Source organism: Lissotriton vulgaris, unplaced genomic scaffold (genome assembly GCF_964263255.1).
Source record: "Lissotriton vulgaris unplaced genomic scaffold, aLisVul1.2 SCAFFOLD_211, whole genome shotgun sequence".
Taxonomy (NCBI): Eukaryota; Metazoa; Chordata; class Amphibia; order Caudata; family Salamandridae; genus Lissotriton; species Lissotriton vulgaris.
Window position 1 is genome coordinate 97605 of NW_028251874.1, and position 16465 is coordinate 114069.

At 49.8% G+C, this 16465-nt stretch overlaps 2 protein-coding genes across 3 annotated transcripts in view; both read right to left on the reverse strand.

Moving 5' to 3' along the window:
- LOC147662719 (uncharacterized) overlaps positions 1-2699 on the reverse strand; it is a 44122-nt gene extending 41423 nt beyond the window's left edge. The window contains exons 1-3 of one of the 2 annotated variants that reach the window (XM_086950948.1): positions 2591-2699; positions 2157-2242; positions 1218-1298 (exon numbers count right to left, since the gene is read on the reverse strand). The gene's annotated coding sequence lies outside the window, so the exon portion shown is untranslated. Of the gene's footprint in view, positions 1-1217; positions 1305-2156; positions 2243-2590 lie in introns of both variants that reach the window. The other variant, XM_086950947.1, reaches the window with a different exon arrangement.
- The window catches only part of LOC147662720 (uncharacterized), an 86746-nt gene that overhangs the window by 29322 nt on the left and 40959 nt on the right, over positions 1-16465 (reverse strand).

Genomic DNA, 16465 nt, shown 5'->3' on the forward strand with positions numbered 1-16465 from the left:
TACATGTGAAATGCATCTGCGGCGCCATCTTGAAAAGTCTCTTTTTGTGCACATAAAAAACTGCTTTTAAAGCGGAAATAAAGCGGGCAGCTGCAGTATTAAAAATGCCATTTCATGTATGCGCATTTCCGTTATTTACTGCGTTAAATAAAGGGGTGGGGTGCGTGTAATTCCCACAGCTCGGATGGAAGGGGCGGTGTCTGTCGCTGGCACTTTGGCAGAGTGGTAGGTGGGTTTAGGGGGGGCTCCATGGCAGAGTGAAGGTGGGTTTGGGGGTCGGTGTCTGTTGCTGGCTCCATGGCAGAGTGGGAGGTGGGTTTGGGGGGTGGGGGTGGCGGCGGTGTCTGTCGCTGGCTCCATGGCAGAGTGGGAGGTGGGTTTGGGGGGGCTCCATGGCAAAGTGGGAGGTGGGTGGGGGCGGTGTCTATCGCTTGCTCCATGGCAGAGTGGAGGTGGGTTTGGGGGGTGGGGGGGCGGTGTCTGTCGCTGGCTCCATGGCAGGGTGGGAGGTGTGTTTGGGGGTGTGGGGGCGGTGTCTGGTGCTGGCTCCATGGCAGAGTGGTGGTGGGTTTGGGGATTCTCCATGGCAGAGTGGAGGTGGGATTAGGGGGGGGTTGCATTTTGCCAGCATTATTCTTTTGCAGAGCTGAGGGGTGCGACACTTGGCGTGTATATCGAGGCTGGGGCAGAAGAGAATAAACTGAGCCCTGAGAGCAAACACCCTGGGGTTCCTTTGCAAACGGGGTTTGTGGAAAACATTTGTAAATCGGTGTAAACATTTGTTATCGTGAAAAGCGAAACCTTAGAAACGAAGCATCGTAAATACAGCGGGGCTCATATATGAAGGCCGTGCGCCGCCGGTGCGTCACTTTCCCATGTTAAAAGTGACTCACCAGCGGCGCCAGACCCTCATAAATAAGGCCCTGTATCCCTCCGCACGGTATACATTGCAGTAAATATGCAGGTTGAAAATCCTTCAGCTAAAGCGCGTTCACTCAGACCCTTGAAAATAAAGGGCCCGAAGCCCTGTAGAGGCGCAGACAGCGGCGGGAATAGGATCCTTCAGGTTGTGTCAATGACCGACCTTTGCTTATTTCCCTTCTTAGTTAAGTATTTTTTGAAGTGAGAAAAAAATAAGGCAACATGCAATGCCATGTTAAGGTTAATAAAGTAAACAAGTGACATGACTATGTGAAATATTTAGGAAAAGTACTCACTCGATGTTACAAATGCCCGATGGGACTCCTGTCACGATTGTCCGGTGTAACAGGTGTATAAGGCGTCCAAAGATGTTCTTTCTGTACCTTTGTAAAGAATATATGTGTTACCGTAAATAACAAATATTATGTTATGAGGCTCTAGCTTTAACTCAGATGTTGGTGGTTGAATAAGCAAAAACGCAGGGTTTTGTATAAATACGGGCTTTGTGCAAAGCAGTATAAATTCGGTGCAACCGGTATTTAAAAGGCAACTTTTGGCTTGTAAATATTGTATATTAAACCTGACATGGTTTCGCACAGGATCTGTAATATAGTAAATTAGCATGTTGAACTGCATTGCGCAGCTAAGCGTCCCGTTCAACACCGGTTCTAAAAAAAAACATTAATATCTATAGGTGCGCTGGCAGCAGCGTCCATTTGCCAATAGGTATAAACAGTGCAATCTGTGGGGGCACTTTGCAGGCTTTGCACTTTGCAGAGCTGAGAGGTGCGAGAGACAGAGACTTGCCATGTATCCGCGAGGTCTCAGGAGGAGGCAGGAAGGACGAGACAGACCCGTGAGGGGCCAAAGAAGGTTGTTTCCCCCACAGTCGAAATCCCATTATATTGGTAAATTCCAACTTTGAAATATAACCTAGTAAATATGTTTTTCCAACGTTATATATTGTATTAAATGGGCATGTGTAAAAGCACTTTGCAAAATCGCGTTCAGTTAAGCACCGTTTCAAATGAAGCCCCTGGATATTTAGCGTCGCTCCAGCAGTGTATAAATAATGCTCTCGTTTACTGATTATAAGAAACAAGATTCGCGTGTTAGCTTTAAGAGGACATTTTAGCTTCACAGGATAAAAATGCAAAGAAACCTCTTATGGAGGTCAAACTCCAAATAAGTAAACATTTAAATTACGGACAGAAAAATGTAGCTCCTGTACTTACACAGCAAAAACTCGTCCGATAGTAGCTTGTATCGATTCTTCACAGTAACAGGTGAGAAGTGTTGCCAAACGAAGTTATTTCAGTACCTGTTAACGAAAATAAAATGGAGTGATGTTATAAGGGACCACCTTTGACACATATGTTGGCTGTTTCGATGAGAAAAAGGCACGGGGTTTATGTAAACACTGGTTTGGGGCAAAGCATTTTAAAAGCAGGGCAAACATGTTGTTCCTATACACCTTTTTCTTGCAAATATGTTAAATAAACCATGGCATGGTTGTGCACCATATATTGTCGATTAAATGTGCACGTTTAAATGCATTTCTCAGATAAGCGTCCCGTCCCATAACCAAGCCCCAGAATACCTTTAGGGCGCAGCCAGCACCGTAAATTGTTCCCTTTTGTAGCCGTAATGTACATTTTCTCTCTCTCACCTTGGATTCTTTCAGAGTCGCGCGCAGCCACAGTCTGCAGCAGGACCAGGCACGAGGAATGGTGGACTCCACGCGCGACGGGAGGGGCGGGGAGCGCGCGGCGCGTAACGCGTCACACTGGCTGGCTACGGCGAGGGCTGTCCCAAGATGTCCTTCCAGGGCGGTCATTGGTTGCGCTCGTGCGCCTCGCGCAGCTACCACTGATTGACGGTCCTGGAGGACTAGTGTGCGCGCGGCTGGGAGGTGGGGTTCACTGATTTGATCGATTTCAAACCGATGTATTACTTTGCATCAAGCACTGATGCCTCAATCACTCTAACATTCTTGGGGTTCACTGTGTAGAGAAGAAGGGTCACACCTATCCAAGGCAGCGGCAAGGTTCCTCATCCGGGTCACAGTAAGGCTGCACTTACCTGGTGGGTTCCCTCTCTCTTTCTTATAGTTTACATCCGGGTCACAGTAAGGCTGCACTTACCTGGTGGATTCCCTCTCTCTTTCTTATAGTTTACATCCGGGTCACCTTTGTTTCTTTTCTTGCCTTCCTTCCTGTTGCTGATTCTCTCTGATGTTCCTCACTCCGCTCCATTCATCCTAGAGACGCAGCCCTCCTTGGATTCATCTTTTGGTCAAAGCTGCATCAGAAACTTTTCCATGTGTGCACTTCTGTCACAGAGAATGCGCCATGTGAACGCACCCACACCTGACCCCTTTATGTGAACATGCAAATTCATCCACGTGAGCACAACCGCACGTGATCCCCTTCATGGCCTCCTTTCAAGCACAAATCTGTGTTATATGACGTGATGGCCTCCTCCTATTGCCCCGCACTTGTTTAGTATTTAATCCACCTTGTGGATGGTGACTTTTGCAATGTAGCAGTAAATGAACTCGAAATGTTGCGTTCATCACCTGAGAGTTGCCAGTGCATGATTGTTTTATTATGTGTAAAGCGCTGCCGCGCCCCGCCGCCCTACAGTCACTGTCACACGCCGCAACGGACCTCGCCCTTCAGTCAGTGACAGTCAGTGCCGGCCTGCCCGCCCGCGCAGCCGCCTCAGAAAAGGTGCCGCCGGGGGCCGACCGCCCCCCTCCCCCCCCACACCCCCTAGCTACGCAGCTGTTCAGAGCTGAGCTGCCCGTCCTGGTCTGCTTCTAAGCGCTGTACAGTTGATGATAGGTGTACACAGGTGCACTGTGCACAGTGCATGCTTCACAGCTGAGCTGTGCGTCCTGGTCTGCTTCTAAGCGCTGTACAGTTGATGACAGGTGCACGGATGACACATTGCACTGTGGACTGAGCCGTCCACACGGTGCCTGGTCGCTCTTTCTGCACAGTGCAGGCTTCAGAGCTGAGCTGCCCGTCCTGCTCTGCTTCTAAGCGCTGTACAGTTGATGACAGGTGCACGGATGACACATTGCACTGTGGACTGAGCCGTCCACACGGTGCCTGGTCGCTATTTCTGCACAGTGCAGGCTTCTGAGCTGAGCTGTCCATCCTGGTCTGCTTCTAAGCGCTGTACAGTTGATGATAGGTGTACACAGGCTCACTGTGCACAGGTGCAGGATTCAGAGCTGAGCTGCCCATCCTGGTCTGCTTCTAGGCGCTTTACAGTTGATGATAGGTGTGCACAGGTGCACGTGGTAGTATTTGCTGTAGCTTCTGGAGCAGGTCTCCTGGGGGTGAGGGGGCACCTCCCTGTACAGAAGGAAGAGAGGAGACTGGGTAAGACCAGGCCCCCTCCTCCACCGCCCGCTCAATGCTAGTCCCCTGGCAGGTGGACTGAAAGGACCCCACCCGCAGGCACTCCAGGTGCCAACATCTGCATATGAAGGACTCGTGAAATGGCCCCTGAGCGCGGCTGTCATAGTCCTGGGGGTGGAGGGAATCAGTAAATTATCAGATGCCCCCAGTGTCATGAAGACACTTCCTTACATCGAGTAGAAACCAATGGCCATTAGTTGGCGAAACCAATGGGGTGGAAGCGGAATTCACGGGCACGGAATGTTAATTCCTTGTTTACGAAATGTAGTTAACGCAGGATGAATGCACTGGAATGTTTAACTGCTGTACCAGACATATAGGCCAACCATTCCTATTTACTGGTACTATCTCCTTTTGGCCAAACTATTTTAATATGAATGACCTTTCATTTCTCCCTTCTCCTCGAATGGAATAATGCCTTCTCCTTTCCAACCCTTCACCTTCCAAAGGCAGGAATGTCTGTATTTTTCTTAAATTGCTGCCCTTTTCTCTTCTTACTATTTGTTTTAATTGCTTCGTTTAAAAGCCAGCTTTAAGGCAGTTGACACCCCAGAGTTCAAGGGGACTCGTCCGAAGCCGCCATCTGCATTTAACAAGGATGTATGACGTTACAACGCATACTTTTACCACGCATACCTTTACAACGCGGTTTTTACCACGCATACCATTACAACGCATAGCGCTTTGGGGTGCTGGATAGTGAATAGTTTAATTTACTATTCCAACTCCAGTCCCCGTGGACACTAGGGAAGGTGTTGGATAGTAAATTAAACTTATTCCCTATCCTAGAGCGCCCCCCAGCGCAATGCGTTGTAATGGTTTGCGTGGTAATGGTCGCGTTGTAATGGTAGTGCGTTGTAAAAGTTTTGTTGTAACGGTTGTATACCATTTAACAAGCATTTGCAATGCAATAGGTCTCGCATTAATTAAGTTTGAGCTATTGGCATTGCTAAATATTGCAACACCAATTGCAAAAAAAGTCTATTAATTGTAGGCCAAAAAAATGTGTTTTTATTTTTGTAGCAATGGTCATGCTGCACTTTAGATGAATATGTTTAAAAGTAAAGTGCGCCATACTGCGATTGCTACAATAGTTAATTGTGGATGCGTTAACAATTGATGTGTGCACTGATGGCTGGTGGTGTGTGTGTGTGCCTGGTGAAAGCGTGCACTGGCGGCTGGTGGTGTGTGCCTGGTGGAAGTGTGCACTGCCGGCTGGTGGTGTGTGTGCCTGGTGGAAGTGTGCACTGCCAGCTGGTGGTGTGTGTGCCTGGTGCCCGTAGACTGTGCAACATAGAAACAGATATCTGGGCTCTCAAAGGAACCTAATAATTTCAAAGCATTTATAGTTGATCAAATTTTATATTTTAAAAGGATGGGCTTTTGATAAAATTTCCTTAAAAATATATAACATTTACAAAATAATAAAAAGTGACAGCAGCTCTGTTTTGACATATTATCACATGGACACTTCTCGCTAGAGCTTTCCCCCATTACGGAGAAGGCCACGAGGTGGTGTGCAATTCCCAACCTAAGGCGTGTTAATACAAATCGATGTGAAGGTCTTGACACATCTACCAAGTAAGCTTGGAGCCCACTTCTAAGTTCAAGTTTCCTATAAAAGACGAACGTCTTTTGAGTCCTGATTAGTTTAACTCGCTCCTCCCTCTTGTAAAAAAGAAATGAGTCTTTTATCTCCTTCTTGGAAAATGGTATTATATATTCAGACTCCTTAGAAATGTTCAAATCAAATAATAAGCTGTTCAGCGATTGCTACAATAGTTAATTGTGGATGCGTTAACAATTAATATGTGCACTGATGGCTGGTGGTGTGTGTGCCTGGTGGAAGTGTGCACTGGTGGTGTGTGTGTGTGTTAGACGGGGACCCGGAGGGTCGGCCGAGGACAAGGGAGAGGCCTCCGGTGAGGACCGTCTCCAGCGATCGTACAGACAAGTAACTTCCCCCCCACAGACGGACACCACACAAGGATAAGGTCAACACTCTTTATATATGATTCTTGAAGAAAGGTTATCAGCGATACAGTGAGGTCGGGACACGAGGGTCCTCTCAATTCTAGTCTCTTGAAGGGGAAAGGGTAGCGGGACAGTCTTGGTACCGGTCTGGTACTGTGGTGGCAAGATGGGTAGCTCACAATCCTCGAGCTCGGAGTTCTGGAAGGTCGGGCCGCGGCAACGCCAGCAGGCTAGGATGATAAGTCTCACTTGAGAGGGGCCGCGGCAGCGCCAGCAGGCAAAGGCGATGGTTCACACAAGGATGGGCTGCGGTAGCGCCAGCAGGTCCCGACGAGGATGTAGGTTGCAGAGGGCCGCGGCAGCGCCAGCAGGCAGGAACGATGGTTCACAAGGATGGGCCGCGGCAGCGCCAGCAGGTCCCGACGAGGATGTAGGATGCAGAGGGCCGCGGCAGCGCCAGCAGGCAGGAACGATGGTTCACGAGGATGGGCCGCGGCAGCGCCAGCAGGTCCCGACGAAGGTGCAGGTTACAGAGGGCCATGGCAGCGCCAGCAGGCAGGAACGATGATTCTCAAGGCAGGGCTGCGGCAGCGCCAGCTGTCCGTCAAGGATGAGTTCTTCCAGGTGTCTCTCGACTCCAGGATACAACTGCCTTCCTGCCTTGGAGCTGCCCCAGTTATAGGTCTGGCCTCCTTTGATGTCCGGACCCTCGCTCTTGGAGGTCGGGAGGTCCGGGATGAGGGAGTCCAGACACCCAGCAGGGGGGTGGAGCCAGCGCCCAGGGAGGCTGGGGGCGATCGGCACCTGGTGGGGGAGAGCCATCGACACTCCTCTCTCCCATTGACCTGCCAAGTGGTCCGTTCACCTCCTGGGTGGATGGTGGTGCCTCGATGTCGGGCCTGGCCAGGCCCAGGTTTGGGGTCGAGCTGAGGCCACGCGGCCTCGTGGTGCAGTGTCCAAGATGGCGGCTGGGCCGGGGCAATGCTGCTGATTGTGGCCCGGGCCGGCCGATGTTGTGGTGTTCGGGAGCAGGCGTCCCGTTGGGGACGGGTTGCGGGTTTGCTTCTGTGGGTTGCCGGGGTGGTTCTTCTGGTGACACCGGGAGAGCCGGTGTTCGGGTCTTATTATGCGGGGAGGGAGCGGCCCCTTCACGAGGCCTGTCTAACAGTGTGCCTGGTGGAAGCGTGCACTGACGGCTGGTGGTGTGTGTCTGGTGAAAGCGTGCACTGATGGCTGGTGGTGTGTGTGCCTGGTGAAAGCGTGCACTGACGGCTGGTGGTGTGTGTGTGCCTGGTGGAAGTGTGCACTGACGGCTGGTGGTGTGTGCCTGGTGGAAGTGTGCACTGCCGGCTGGTGGTGTGTGTGCCTGCTGAAAGCGTGCACTGACGGCTGGTGGTGTGTGTGTGCCTGATGAACGTGTGCACTGACGACTGATGGTGTCTGTGCCTGGTGAAAGTGTGCACGGATGGTGTGGTTGTGTGTGTGTGGTTGTGTATGTGTGGTTGTCTGTGTGGTTGTGGTTTTGTGGTTGTGTGTGTGGCTGTATGTGTGGTTGTGGTTTTGTGGTTGTGTGTGTGGTTGTGTGTGTGTGTGGTTGTGTGTCTGTGGTTGTGTGTGTGGTTGTGTGTGTGGTTGTTTGTGGTTGTGTGTGTGTGTGGTTGTGTGTGTGGTGTGTGTGCTTGTGGTTGTGGTTGTGTGTGCGGTTTTGTGTGTGGTTGTGTGTGTGTGTGTGTGGTTGTGTGTGTGTTGTGGAGTGTGTGTGGTTGTGTGTTTGTGTGGTTGTGTGTGTGGTTGTGTGTGTGGTTGTGTGGGTGCTTGTGTGGGTGCTTGTGGTTGTGTGTGATTGGGTGTGAGTGTGGTTGTGTGTGTGTGTGCGCGTGTGTGTGTGTGTATGTATGCGTGCGTGTGTGTGTAAAAAGAGCCCGATGACTGGTGGGGTGAGGGAAAGTGAAAGTAAGCAGCAGGCTTGCAGTGGAGACAGGAGATGGGTGTGCAAGCGTGCGTTTCAGTCTGAGCGCGGCCCGCACCGATCCGATTCCAGAGCCTGCGCGTGCCCATCTCCTGTCTCCTGGGAAGCACAGCCGCTGACAATAGGTCTCTGGCGAGACCGCGCTTTCGCGCGGTAATCGCCACGAGACCTAAAAAACCCAAAAGGACCACACCAATGCTACCCGGGGTCATGGGATCACATTCCATTTTACTTAGTATACAGTGTACTAGCCGCGGGGTCTTGAAATTCAAGATCACGCAATCCCCTGGTACATCTTTTACACCTCTCCCCACCCAACTAACCCTTCTTGCAATTTTAAACTCGGCAAAAAGTCTATCCGTTTCTCCTGTCCTAGTCCCTAACCAAGCTAATGCCTTATTTCTCAGCGCGTGCCATGGTTCATGGGAACCAAGGCGCAGCTTAGGTACGTTAGTTAAAATCACTGTATATGGAGTAGCAGCAGGTGGTAAGTCTAATGAAGGGGCGGACTGTTCTTGATCTCGGTTTCTGGCTGGATCTACATTACTCCGATTTATACCTTCAATGCCATCTATTTGATTACTCCTCATAATTTGCCTACAATTTATATGATTAATAGTATTATCTGGGGGGGCTAAAACATGATCACCGGTATGCATAGAATTCACATGCGAATACCCCAAATTTGATGTAACCTTTGTCGGATCATTATTAGTCCAGGAAGAAGTTGAGCTAGGAAGTAATCTTGGAACCTCAGAAGGTTTAAGAATTTTAGAATAGTTTAGTAATGACTCTTCAATCACTCCGAGGCTGTTCATAATGTTACATATGAAATCTCTAAGGAATTTGTCCACCACATCAATTTTGGCTTTTAGTATCACCAATTCTTTCTGTATGGGTGCCTGAATAGGAGTTAAATCAGTTCCTCGATTCGTTTTTTTCGAATTCATGGTAGGCTTCTTAGCACTCTTTTTTGGTACCTTCTGTGTAACTGCCTTAGCCCTCACAGTATCTCCTACTCGTGTATCTTGATCAGGGTCAGGATTTCTCGTACGTTTAGTGGGTGGTTGTAACTCTACATCCTGGTCGGTAAAGGAAACATGGTCTGAGATATTCAACACACATCCATTACTTTCTACATTTAAATAATAAACTCTTTGTTTAGTCGTGTTCGGGGGAAGGTCACCTGGACCAACGGTGACCGCCGTGTTATCGTGGGAGATTGCTTCTTCCACAGACACGATTTGCTCTTCCAGGGCGCCCATTGCCCCTGTTAAATAATTCAATATAGAAACACAGGGACCCTCCCCCGATTTAGGCGCCTTCTTTGACTGTGAGCTAGAAGCCTTTCTTTTCACCATTGTAAAGATTTACACAGTAACTTGAAGTCAACACCGCTACAGTGTACAGCAAATACTAATCCGCTCAAAAGGATTCTTAATACTTGAGTAGTGTCCAACCAAGTGTTGCCCATTCAATTGCCAGGAAATTTATCAATAACATGTACCATAAACACTAAACTCAATAATCAAAAATATCAGAAGCAAACTGGTCCACCGCAGCCTACAAGTCCAGTGAATTATCATATGTCAAATGAGTTAATATGCTTGAACAATAGTACCTTAGAGGACGCCAGTCCAAGTTGTCGAGTTAAAATGCCAAAGTCCATGGCCCAGTCCAGTCTACTCCTGGCTACGACGGGCTAAGACCGTCCCGTCTTGGCCCTGGCACGTCCCGCGCTGCGGGACCTCGTCGCTGGTGATAAGGGCTCAGCCAGGGGGCCGTAACCAAAGTGCAAGTGCGGCTGAAGGTGTCCAGGGGCTGAAGGTGCCCAGGGCTGCGCAAAATGCGCTAGCTGGCTCCGCTCCACGGATGTCTCCCGTGCTGCGGGACCTCATCGCTGGTGATGAGGGCTCCGCCAGAGGCCGTAACCAAAGTGCAAGTGCGGCTGAAGGTGCCCAGGGGTTGTGCAAAATGTGCTAGCTGGCTCCGCTCCACTTAAGTCTAAAAATGGTCTTTGAGAGTACTTAAGAGGCTTACCCAGACTTACAATGATGAAACTGGGCATCCACGCTTGAATTCCTGGCTCTGCAACTCAAGCAGTCTGCAGTCTGCGTTCAACTGTGAGACATGTGAAACATGGATTGAACTCACAGCCTCGCATGAATCAGGATTCTGTCTGTAGGCGCTGAGGCACAACAGGCTCCTGCAGCTCCTGTGGGTCTAGTGGCAAAGCTCCTCACTGTCGCCGGCACTGGTGCTGGCGCTGGAGGGCGCTGGTGGGTGCGGGCTGCAGTTGAGCTGCAACTGCTCGTAAAAGGCTCATAAAACGGCTGCTGGTCTGTACCATAGCACTCTGTCCCCCACCGCTGGAGCCGCTTTGTGTCCGTAGTCCGTATCCCACTGCCTTGTATTTTACCTGCGGGCCGCCACCCGACTCGCTATCAAAACCCCAGTGCGAGGAGGTAAGCGAGGGATCAGCGGGTGGAACCGGGCCAGTGGTGAGTGCAGGGAAGTAAGGGGCTTCAGCAGGTTTTGTTGTCCCGCTCGCACCCTTGCATCCTCCTCCTGCTCCTGCGGCCAAAGCAAAGATGCGGCGACTGGATCCGTGGAGTATGCTCGAGTGTGGAGTGAAATATAAGTTCACCACACCCTATCATCCACAATGCAATGGTCTGGTGGAGAGATTCAACAAGACCTTAAAGGGCATGATCAAGGGTTTACCTGAAAAGCTTAGGCGAAGATGGGACATCCTTCTGCCCTGCCTTTTGTTTGCTTATAGAGAGGTCCCACAGAAGGGGGTTAGCCAACATCCCTCCCCCTTCTCCCTCCTTTGTTGACCCCCAATGTCCCCCTCCCAAGGGAGAACTCACCACCCTCCCCCCCATAACTAAGGAATCTCTGACCTCCTTAGTACCCTTGGTCAAATCTGGCTCTCCACTTGACCCCTGTCCTGCCCACATTCTCCGCCATATTTTTGTCACCTGCCCAGACCGCCCCCCCTCATCTCCTCAACAGCTCTCTTGCTTAAGGTGTGGTACCGAACCCCTTGAAGTCCGCGGTTATTGTGCCTATCCTGAAAAAACCCGGGGCAGACCCCTCTGTCCCTGCCAATTTCCGCACCATCTCCCTCCTGCCATTTCTGGCAAAGGTGCTCGAGCGCCATGTCACCTGCGCTCTGAGCTCCTTTGTGGAGATGCAAGGAGCTCTTGCCCCCCGCCAGGCCGGCTTCCACCCCGCACACTCTACGGAGTCCGTTGTCATCTCGGTCTTGGACAACCTCAGGGAGAGTATGGATACCAACCAGCGCCAGGCCCTAGTGCTCCTCGATCTCTCAGCCGCCTTTGACACGGTGGATCATACCATCTTACTTTCCCATGTCAAGGCGGCGGGGATCGGCGGGACCGCTCTGGTCTGGCTATCCTCCTTCCTGAGTGACCGCACCCAGGCCGTTCGCCTGGGTGATTTCACAGCGGACGTCCGGAAAGTTCAGTGCGGGGTTCCCCAAGGCTCTTCCCTTTCCCCCTCCTGTTTAATCAGTATGTCGCCCCTCTTATCTTTTCTCTTCAACAAATGGAGGTCGCCGTATTTAATTATGTGGATGACCTCCAGCTTGTTTTCAATCTGTCCTCTTCCCCCTCTTCTGTTCTAAACTTCCAATCTGTCATGCTACATATCCGGGACTGGATGAACCACAATCACTTGAAACTCAACCCCGATAAGACCGAGCTGGTGTTGACGGGTGGTTCATCCAGCCCCTGGTCCTCTCTTTTCTGGCCCCCCTCTCTTGGCCCCTCTCCTGTACCCTCTACCTCTGTCAAAACTCTAGGCATAAAACTCAATTCTTAACTCACCCTTCACTCCCAGGTTAGCTCTGTGGTATCAAAAAGCAGAATATAATGATGGACCCTTCTTGAAGTCAGCACCTGACTTATTTTCTCCCCGTGAAGTTCGTTTAGCCCTTAAATTAATTAGGGGAATTGTGTGCACACTGGATGGCACCCATCATCACTGTGCCTAACCCCTGAGGGATTTTAATACAGGAAAAACTACCGCAAAGGTGCACCACACAGCAAGAGATAACAAAAAGATCAGTGCAGATGATATATAAGCACAATGAAAAAATATTTTTCAAAGAGATGTTGTTGATCTTCTTTAAATCTTTATTTTCAGTTATCAGTGAAACATATACAGCCGACGCGTTTCGTCCCAAGCTGGGACTTCTTCAGGGCTGTCGGTAAAAAACACATATGTACAATCAATTTTCTATATACACAAAACAGTATCCAAACAAACAACATATACAACAAATGACTTGTTAAAAACAATACAACGATAGACATGGAGCTTATGTGTTCATTGATCTACAAGTGACAGCCTACAGACATTCTGTTTGCTGGAAAATACATATAAGCCCAGGGATATGTACAAGTGTGTAGACAGATTATACAATTAAAAATACGTGATATTTACAATAAAAAGGGATCAAAACATAAACTGTTTGGCTTTCCAACAAGCAAATTCATTGAGCGGGAAACGGATTAAATTACCAACAATTGATTTCATTATTTTGGGGGACAGATATGTACACACAGCACGTGGTGTGCTAGGCCTATGTGTGTACATGTGGCACATGAAAAAAGGGCGTAACCGGAATAAGTAAGAAGAGAGGGAAAGAACGAATAGGGAGAGCATATCAAAAGAAAAACCCTGTATAGAGGTTGGGCTAGTTCCATGTTAGAAGCTTAGTATTTTTTTTTTTTTTTTTTTTTGAAAACCTTTATTTAGCACTGTTCATAATACAAATACGGGCCTACAACCATCCGGCCGGCCACGACACTTCTGAGGCTTGATAGCAAATTATACGTCCACTCAGTAGCACGTCAGCACATGAAAGCATACAACATACATTACAGTAATTCCACGTGCACCAAGTGTCAGGAGATATTAAGGTTAATTTAAAATTTTCATATAAGGAGATACAGAAACTAGAACGGATCAGTGTACAGCACATGTATTCAAGTAATAACTGGGCAACGTTCAACAGGAGAGTCCACTAACAATAACATATCTAAAATGGCGGCACAAATCTAAGATACCAGGATAGTGAAACGAAACGAAGCGTGCCCCCTAACCGTCACCCCCCTACCAGCAGCTCCACCCACTGACCCAAGAAAGCACAGGAAAAAGAGGAGCAGAAAAAGAGAAAAAGAGGCACCATAGAAAATAAAAAACGAATCGAAGAAGACCCCCCACCCTACACGCATGCCGAGGCTATGGCCTGCCCCCCCCCCCCTAGCAGTGTGTCTGTCGCCCCAAAGGAAAACCCGAAATATAGGAGCAAGTAGAGAAAGAAAAGGGAAGGATAATAAACTGCTTATATAAAGGGATACAGAAACTAAAACGGATCAGTGTACAGCACATGTAGTCAAATAATAAATGGGCAACGTTCACCAGGAGAGTCCACTAACAGTAACATATCTAAAATGGCGGCACAAATCTAAGATACCAGGATAGCGAAACGAAACGAAGCGTGCCCACCTAACCGTCACCCTCCTACCAGCAGCTCCACCCACTGACCCAAGAAAGCACAGAAGAAGGAGGAACAGAAAAAGAGAAAAAGAGGCCCAAAGAAAATAAAAAACGATTCGAAGAAGACCCCCCACCCTACACGCATGCCGAGGCTATGGCCTACCCCCCCCCTAGCAGTGTGTCTGTCGCCCCAAAGGAACCCGAAATATAGGAGCAAGCAGAGAAAGAAAAAGGAAAAGTAATAAATTCACGGTTGAACCCGGGGAGAGAGAGAAGAATAAACTACCCCACAACTCCCGGAAAAAGGAAAAGCGGGGAGGAGCCCACCCAGCAACCGAGCTCCCGGCCTCCCTCGCCGTCACTGCATCCCGCGCCACACACAACGCAATGCCATCAAACGGTATACACCGGTAAACCAGAATCAGTAGTATTCAGTCCCTCAGTCCAACACAAGCCCACACCCCATCAGGATAGGTAAATATCAAAAGGAAGCAACAGTGACGTGCAACAGATAAACAGGACAGTCAAAATTACTCAGCCAGTAGCATTAAATGCGATACAGTCCAGGTCCCCGCCGGTCAATCCAATCAGTGCAACATCAGTCAGTCCATCAGCCCTGTCCGGATCGGCAGAAAGTCTTCAGGCCTGTCCACTGCTGCGAGCCACATCCATCCAGGACAAAGAAGCAAGATGGCCGCTCACGGGGGAGGGGAACAAGAAAGACTCCCCGTGTCCCAGGGTCTCCAACACAGCAGGAACATGGTGCAGGGACTACAGCGAGAAAGGCAGCAAGGGGGACACACGACAGGGAAAGCAAGTAGCCGGGCAAAGTAGAGGGCGCCGCTGCAACTGTATCCGTGATGGCGGGCAAACGTGTAACAATGTAGCCAGGAAAGCGCCTCACCTCCGTCCCTTCATCCGGTAACAATGTATCCCCTTCAGGATCGAGCAAGGGCGGCGGGGGACCCTCCTGCCGGGCTCGCCCCACAGCAGACATTGCACCATCAATTCTCCGGACCAGTGCCCGGGCAGAGCTCCGCATTACCGCCCTCAATTCCACGAGGGCGGCCAGGATGTCACCGCGGGTCGGGTCCGCTCCTTCCCACTGCTACCCCGTTTCGGCCAGCATCCCAGGGGCATATGTGTTCGCCTGCCCTGCAAACCCGGGAACAGCGAGAGTCTTGGCAGAGAGCGCTGGCGCCGTGTTCTCCCCGCTGCCGGACGGCAGTGGAAAAGCGGGGACAATCACTGAAGTCCACAAGGCAAGGATGCAGTCGCCGGGAGAAAACTCCGAACGCAATTCGGGAGCTGATCAGGATAGGAACCCGCCACGAGTTCTGCATACGCTGTCCGTCCACTGCAGGGAAACGCTACAAGATGGAGGATGCCCGCCCCTCATCAAAACGACAACGAAGGAGGGCTGCCCGCGGGGGATCCCAGCGACACCACAACGCCATCCAAGTCCAGCCCGGATAAAGGGACCGTCTCCAGCCACACGGGCAGCGCTCCATACACCCGTAATAGTTGGCGGCGCCCCAGCCCGTCTCTCTGTCCGTCCCTCAATGTCCAGCAGCGATCGTCCACGCCGGGTTCAGGGGGAGCTCCGGAGGCAGAAGGAAACCACCGAATCCACCATCAAATCCGCCGGGAAAGGTACCAGGAGAACGCCAATCCTGCTCACACCGGCGTCCCACGGCGACAGAGCGGCGCAGATCAGGATAGATGACCAGGATTATCGAAAAAAGCCAGGCGGCTTACGGAGCCGGGAGCTCAAGCATCCGTCCCGTCCGCCATCTTGGCTCCTCTAGAAGCTTAGTATTGGCTATTATCTCTGAAGCAGATTCAGTTAAAAAGAGAGGGGGAGAAAAGGACCAAGAGAAACTAGGGTCCAAATGACTCTAGCTTTAAATAACTACATTGCACAAAAGCCAATTTCCATTTACCTTTGGATTTAAGATACGTCGCTTATGCAGGGGAATAAGGGAGGAACCGGGATACAAGGAACGCCTTCCCGGATAATGTAATCCTCTTGATTAATAGTATAATCCAATGTGATTTAAGCAGAGCTGGACCTTTGTAGGGACATGAAAATGAAAAGATGACCATCCTGAATTTTGTCATAGTATTTGTATTCTTAAGCAACTGAAATACCGATGCTTGAAATAACTTTGCAGCTGGTAAACAAGGTGGAGGGGAAAAGCGGCATAAGAGTCCCTGTTATGAAATCAAGCAGTCTTTTGATAATATCTACTTACTGTAAGCGTGCTAATACGCAATGAATGCAGTGCTTGTAGGCAATCCTGGGTGGTGAAAAAACGGTCTTATCACTTTAGTATTCGTCTCAAATCGTTAACTGAAAAATATTAAGATAGGATAGCAGAGTAACATCCTATGTGAGGCATAATGGTTTAAAACTAACAGAATTACAAACATCTCCTGGCTAACAGAGAGTGGGAAACAGGAAATGGATAATGCGACGAAATTAAATTACCTGAGTAGATATAGAAATTAGTAGTGGACTGAATGTCCTGTTTGTCCAAGGGAGGAGGGAGTGGGCACTGTGTTATCCAGCAGGCCTGTCAAGTAAAGAACGAGTAGAAAGTGGTCTTATAATTGAAAGAAACTGATAGTACATAAG